Source organism: Engraulis encrasicolus, chromosome 13 (assembly GCF_034702125.1).
Source record: "Engraulis encrasicolus isolate BLACKSEA-1 chromosome 13, IST_EnEncr_1.0, whole genome shotgun sequence".
In the NCBI taxonomy this organism is placed as follows: Eukaryota; Metazoa; Chordata; class Actinopteri; order Clupeiformes; family Engraulidae; genus Engraulis; species Engraulis encrasicolus.
In genome coordinates this window covers 40,439,441-40,446,940 of record NC_085869.1, presented here as the reverse complement: position 1 = coordinate 40,446,940, position 7,500 = coordinate 40,439,441, and the positions used below count along the sequence as shown (strand labels likewise).

The following is a 7,500-nucleotide window of genomic DNA, read 5'->3' as shown; positions in this document are numbered from 1 at the left end:
TTATAGGACCCCAGCCCCAATGCTCTAGCGCCACCAGCAGGTCAAAGTTGCAGGTACATTTCTGCTTGTAACTTTTGAACCGCTGGGCCAATTTTCATAAACTTGGTATCCCTGGAATCCTTGAGTCAAGACGAATCCAACGCACCATATGACGTCATTTTCCGCCAGGATAGTTTTCCCGCCATTTTGAATTTTGTAAAATTCAATAAAAATGTTAATTTTCCCGCAATTTTTGACCAATTCGCCCAAAACTCTGTATATAGTATCTCTGGACTGAGCTACACATGGGGTCTTCAGGAATATTGGATATCTTTTATCGTTTAGTCGTGAGAGCCAATCAAAATTGTCGTAAAAGTGGTGAAACAGGAAGTGAAGTCATATCTCAGCAACCGTTTGTTGAATTAGGCTGGGATTTTGTACACACATAGTAGTCCATCCCATGACCTACCACAAAAAAAATCGAATCCCCAGCTCAAGCTCTGTAGCGCCACCAGCAGGTCAAAATTTTAGCTACATTTTTGCCTGTATCTTTTGAACCCTACTCCCAATTTTCAAAATATTGGTACACAGGTTGTCTTCACACCATGTTGCACCCAGGTATGGATTTTCGTAACGATTGAAAAAACTATCAGCTCACAGCAGCCATTCAAAATTGTGGAAAGAATGGAGGGATTTTTTCTCATCTCTCTGTCTCCTCTGCTCCCCTTGCGCACGTTCACTGACACCATTCTCGGCAGGGGGTCAAGCCCCACTGCCCCAGCCCCTGCACACCACCCCCCACCCCCTCCTCACACACACACAGACAGACAGAGGGAGAGGGAGAGGGAGAGGGAGAGGGAGGGGGGAGAGGGAGAGGGAGAGGGAGAGAGAGGGAAGAAGGGAGGGAGGGAGGGAGAGGGAGGGGGGAGAGGAAAGAATTTTGAACACCTCTTGTCGTTTGCCGGTGACAGCCAATCAAAATTGTCATAAAGGTGGCAAAACAGGAAGTGAGGTCATATCTCAGCAACTGTTAGTCAATTTCTGATTTTTTGCACACATTCTAGTCCATCCCATGACCTCCCACAAAAAAATCCAGACCCCAAGCTCTCTAGCGCCACCAACAGGTAGGTAACAGGAAGTGAGCTCATATCTCGGCAGCTCTTCAACGGATTCAAACTAAACTTGGTTTACGTGATCACACTCTCGTCCAAGGAATGCACACCAACATTGGCGAGATTTGGACCAAAGGGGGCGCTGCAGTTCCTTCTGTTGCCGTGGCGGCTCTGGCAAGTTTACTGCTTGGCCCCGCATTGCTGCTTGCAGCTATATTTAGGGCCCGAGCACCGGAGGGTGCGAGGCCCTATTGTTCTTGCTCGGATTATTATTAGGGCCCGAGCACCGGAGGGTGCGAGGCCCTATTGTTCTTGCTCGGATTATTATTATTATTATTTTTTTTCTTTTTGGTCGTTGTTCGGGTCGCCCATTTTGTCTGAGAAGCATTTGGTGAGACGCCCTTTGGCACGGTGGTCGGAAATGTGCGCCGCTACTCAGAACCAGAATTATAGGTTCTCACCCCGAACCCTCTAGCGCCACCAGCAGGCCAAAATTTCAGGGACATTTCTGCTTGTAACTTTTGAACCGCTGGGCCAATTTTCAAAAACTTGGTATCCCTGGAATCCTTGGGCTGAGACGAATCCAACGCACACAATGACGTCATTTTCCGCCTGGATAGTTTTCCCGCCATTTTGAATTTTGTGAAAATCAATAAAAACGCTATTTTTCCCGCAATTTTTGATCAATCGTTCTGAAAGTCGGTATATAGCATCTCTGGACTGAGCCTCACAAAAGTTATCGAATGGATTTTGCGATAATCTTTTCGTTTGGCCGTGACAGCCAATCAAAAACGGCCTAAAAATCGATTAAAACTCGCCAAACAGGAAGTGAAGTCATATCTTGGGAACCCATCGTCACAATGTTCTGTAAATTGTCACAGACATTCCCGTCAATACCATGACCGACCACAAAAAAAATCAGGTCGCTAGCTCAAACTCTCTAGCGCCACCAGCAGGTCAAAGTTTTAGCTACATTTCTAGCTGTAACTTTTGAACCGCACGCTCAATTTTAAATCCAGGGGTAGCGTTGAAATCCTTGGGCCAAGACGAATCCAACGAACCCTATGACATCATATCCGCCATTATAGAATGTCCGCCATTTTGGATTAAGTTGCCATACAGGAAGTGACGTCATATCTTGGGAACCCATGGTCAGAACCATCTGTAAATTGTAACAGACATCCTTGACCATCCCATGACCCCCCACAAGAAATATCAGGTCGATAGCACAAACACTCTAGCGCCACCAGCAGTTCAAATTTCAAAGTCACCACCCAACAGCAGGCCAAAGTTTTAGCTACATTTCTGGCAGTAACTTTTGAACCGCACGCTCAATTTTAAATCTGGTGGTAGCGTTGAAATCCTTGGGCCAAGACGAATCCAACGAACCCCATGACATCATACCCGCATTTTCAGAATGTCCGCCATTTTGGATTTGGTGAAAATCGATAACGTGCTCCTAATCCTTCAAATTTGGTCTGATTTTCTCAAAACTTGATACATATGATTTCAGGAGCACTCTGAAGAGATTTGTAAAAGGGTTTTATTACATCTTTTATGGTTTGGCCGTGACAGCCAATCAAAATCCTCCTAACACCCCCAAACAGGAAGTGAAGTCATATCTCAGCAACCCATAGTAAGAATCTTTTGGAAATTGTCACACACATTCTTGGCAATTCCCACAAGAACTTTCAGGTCCCCATTTCTGCAAAAATTACATGGCATGGTTGTTCAGTATGGCGCATTTACAAATCCAAAAATGTCAGACTCAATAGAACCCCCTGCAATCAACATTTCAGCAACATTTGGAGCTTAAGTTCAGAGGACTCTGTGTGTGTGTGTGTGTGTGTGTGTGTGTGTGTGTGTGTGTGTGTGTGTGTGTGTGTGTGTGTGTGTGTGTGTGTGTGTGTGTGTGTGTGTGTGTGTGTGTCTGTGTGTGTGTGTCTGTGTGTGTGTGTGTGTGTGTGTGTGTCAGCAAGTGTGTGTGTGTGTAAGGGGGAGGGGGGGTGTCTTTGTGTGTGGGAGTGCACACCGCATCACATGAGAGAGTGTAAACCAACAGACAAAATGAGTATGTACTTCTAGAGAGCAAGACATTGATCAGGTTGTGTACTAAATAGGTCCCATCCCTATCAATTGTGTGGACTTTGCGAGTGAAGGAAGCAACAGCAGTGCTACTACAATGACACCTTCACCGACCTCATTGTTATGCTTGATTCATTTTTCACAGGTGTAGGTGTATTACAGCAGGGCGATATGTCACGACCCCTGGGCCGTAGGTGCGAGGGCCCGCCAAGGCTGCTCGCAGCTTTAATTATTATTATTTTTTTTCTTTTTGGTCGTTGTTCGGGTCGCCCATTTTGTCTGAGAAGCATTTGGTGAGACGCCCTTTGGCACGGTGGTCGGAAATGTGCGCCGCTACTCAGAACCAGAATTATAGGTTCTCACCCCCAACCCTCTAGCGCCACCAGCAGGCCAAAATTTCAGGGACATTTCTGCTTGTAACTTTTGAACCGCTGGGCCAATTTTCAAAAACTTGGTATCCCTGGATTCCTTGGGCTGAGACGAATCCAACGCACACCATGACGTCATTTTCCGCCTGGATAGTTTTCCCGCCATTTTGAATTTTGTGAAAATCAATAAAAACGCTATTTTTCCCGCAATTTTTGATCAACCGTTCTGAAAGTCGGTATATAGCATCTCTGGACTGAGCCTCACAAAAGTTATCGAATGGATTTTGCGATAATCTTTTCGTTTGGCCGTGAGAGCCAATCAAAAACGGCCAAAAAATCGATTAAAACTCGCCAAACAGGAAGTGAAGTCATATCTTGGGAACCCATCGTCACAATGTTCTGTAAATTGTCACAGACATTCCCGTCAATACCATGACCGACCACAAAAAAATTCAGGTGGCTAGCTCAAACTCTCTAGCGCCACCAGCAGGTCAAAGTTTTAGCTACATTTTTAGCTGTAACTTTTGAACCGCACGCTCAATTTTAAATCCAGGGGTAGCGTTGAAATCCTTGGGCCAAGACGAATCCAACGAACCCTATGACATCATATCCGCCATTATAGAATGGCCGCCATTTTGGATTAAGTTGCCATACAGGAAGTGACGTCATATCTTGGGAACCCATAGTCAGAACCATCTGTAAATTGTAACAGACATCCTTGACCATCCCATGACCCCCCACACGAAATATCAGGTCGATAGCTCAAAAACTCTAGCGCCACCAGCAGTTCAAAGTTCAAAGTCACCACCCAACAGCAGGCCAAAGTTTTAGCTACATTTCTGCCAGTAACTTTTGAACCGCATGCTCAATTTTAATTCTGGTGGTAGCGTTGAAATCCTTGGGCCAAGACGAATCCAACGAACCCCATGACATCATACCCGCATTTTCAGAATGTCCGCCATTTTGGATTTTGTGAAAATCGATAACGTGGTCCTAATCCTTCAAATTCGGTCTGATTTTCTCAAAACTTGATACATATGATTTCAGGACCACTCTGAAGAGATTTGTGAAAGGGTTTTATTACATCTTTTACGGTTTGGCCATGACAGCCAATCAAAATCCTCCTAACACCCCCAAACAGGAAGTGAAGTCATATCTCAGCAAACCATAGTAAGAATCTTTTGTGAATTGTCACACACATTCTCATTGTCCCATAACTTCCCACAAGAACTTCCAGGTCCCCATTTCTGCTTGTAAAACTTACATGGCATGGTTGTTCAGTATGGTGCATTTACAAATCCAAAAGTGTCAGACTCAATAGAACCCCCTGCAGAGACCTGTCCGAAGCTTGCATATATATGATTGCAGTGGCTACCAGGTGCCGTGCCACCATGTTTTAGGCGAATGAATTGCTATAAATGTGGAAATTAAAACATTTTGCATGTGTCTATATGATTGAAATGGCAATGCAAAGGGATACAGAGAGGGGAAGTGGACAAGATAGCAGTGCTAAGACAATGACGCCTTCTCCTTCCTCATACCTGTCAGAAAATTGTTACACTTCATCCGTTTTTCACAGGTAGGGGTGTATTAGGGCAGGGCGATGTGCCATGCCCCCCGGGCCGCAGGTGCGAGGGCCCGCCAAGGCTGCTCGCAGCTTTAATTATTATTATTATTATTTCGCTTCTTTTTGCTCGTTGTTCGGGTCGCCCATTTTGTCTGAGAAGCATTTGGTGGGACGCCCTTTGGCACGGTGGTCGGAAATGTGCGCCGCTACTCAGAACCAGAATTATAGGTCATCACCCCGAACCCTCTAGCGCCACCAGCAGGCCAAAATTTCAGGGACATTTTTGCTTGTAACTTTTGAACCGCTGGGCCAATTTTCAAAAACTTGGTATCCCTGGAATCCTTGGGCTGAGACGAATCCAACGCACACCATGACGTCATTTTCCGCCTGGATAGTTTTCCCGCCATTTTGAATTTTGTGAAAATCAATAAAAACGCTATTTTTCCCGCAAGTTTTGATCAACCGTTCTGAAAGTCGGTATATAGCATCTCTGGACTGAGCCTCACAAAAGTTATCGAATGGATTTTGCGATAATCTTTTCGTTTGGCCGTGACAACCAATCAAAAACGGCCTAAAAATCGATTAAAACTCGCCAAACAGGAAGTGAAGTCATATCTTGGGAACCCATCGTCACAATGTTCTGTAAATTGTCACAGACATTCCGGTCAATACCATGACCGACCACAAAAAAATTCAGGTCGCTAGCTCAAACTCTCTAGCGCCACCAGCAGGTCAAAGTTTTAGCTACATTTCTAGCTGTAACTTTTGAACCGCACGCTCAATTTCAAATCCAGGGGTAGCGTTGAAATCCTTGGGCCAAGACGAATCCAACGAACCATATGACATCATATCCGCCATTATAGAATGTCCGCCATTTTGGATTAAGTTGTCATACAGGAAGTGACGTCATATCTTGGGAACCCATGGTCAGAACCATCTGTAAATTGTAACAGACATCCTTGACCATCCCATGACCGGCCACAAGAAATATCAGGTCGATAGCTCAAACACTCTAGCGCCACCAGCAGTTCAAAGTTCAAAGTCACCACCCAACAGCAGGCCAAAGTTTTAGCTACATTTCTGCCAGTAACTTTTGAACCGCATGCTCAATTTTAATTCCGGTGGTAGCGTTGAAATCCTTGGGCCAAGACGAATCCAACGAACCCCATGACATCATACCCGCATTTTCAGAATGTCCGCCATTTTGGATTTGGTGAAAATCGATAACGTGGTCCCAATCCTTCAAATTCGGTCTATTTTTCTCAAAACTTGATACATATGATTTCAGGACCACTCTGAAGAGATTTGTGAAAGAGTTTTATTACATCTTTTACGGTTTGGCCAAGACAGCCAATCAAAATCCTCCTAACACCCCCAAACAGGAAGTGAAGTCATATCTCAGCAACCCATAGTAAGAATCTTTTGGGAATTGTCACACACATTCTCATTGTCCCATGACTTCCCACAAGAACTTCCAGGTCCCAATTTCTGCTTGTAAAACTTACATGGCATGGTTGTTCAGTATGGTGCATTTACAAATCCAAAAATGTCAATAGAACCCCCTGCAGAGACCTGTCCGAAGCTGGCATATGTGATTGCAGTGGCTACCAAGTGCCGTGCCACCATGTTTTAGGCGAATGAATTGCTATAAATGTGGAAATTAAAACATTTTCCATGTGTCTATATGATTCAAATGGCAATGCAAAGGGATACAGAGAGGGGAAGTGGACAAGATAGCGGTGCTAAGACAATGACGCCTTCTCCTTCCTCATACCCGTCAGAAAATTGTTACGCTTCATCCGTTTTTCACAGGTAGGGGTGTATTAGGGCAGGGCGATGTGCCATGCCCCCTGGGCCGTAGGTGCGAGGGCCCGCCAAGGCTGCTCGCAGCTTTAATTGCAATTGTCCTTCACGGTTGCTACATCAAGTGACATAATTTAAGGATGTTGTTTGGAACAGCAAATAGATAGAGTAGATGAGACAGTATGATAACAAAATACTAAATCGAAAGAATATATAGAAATAAATACAATTTAAGAATAGCTATGTTTAGAGTTGAATGTAAATACCTCCGCCAATGAGGTAATGTTTTCGGTCGTGTTAGTTTGTCTGTCTGTCTGTTTGTCAGCAGCATAACTTAAGAACTAATCAACGGATTTGGACGAAACTTTGTGGAGTTGTTGATAATGACCCAAGAAACAAGTGATTAAATTCTGGTGGTGATCCGGATCAGGAACCGGAACCAGGACTTTTTAAAAGATTCTGTTAGTAGGATAACTTAAAAACTAATCAACTGATTTGGACGAAACTTTGTGGAGTTGGTAGTAATGACCCAAGGAACAAGTGATTAAATACTGGTGGTGATCCGGATCACGAACCGGAACCAGGA

The 7,500-nt window shown here is 44.5% G+C and overlaps 1 protein-coding gene across 2 annotated transcripts in view; it reads left to right on the top strand.

Annotated features, from left to right (window-relative positions):
- The window catches only part of raph1a (Ras association (RalGDS/AF-6) and pleckstrin homology domains 1a), a 150,962-nt gene that overhangs the window by 118,645 nt on the left and 24,817 nt on the right, over positions 1-7,500 (top strand). The gene's annotated exons all lie outside the window — the stretch shown is intronic.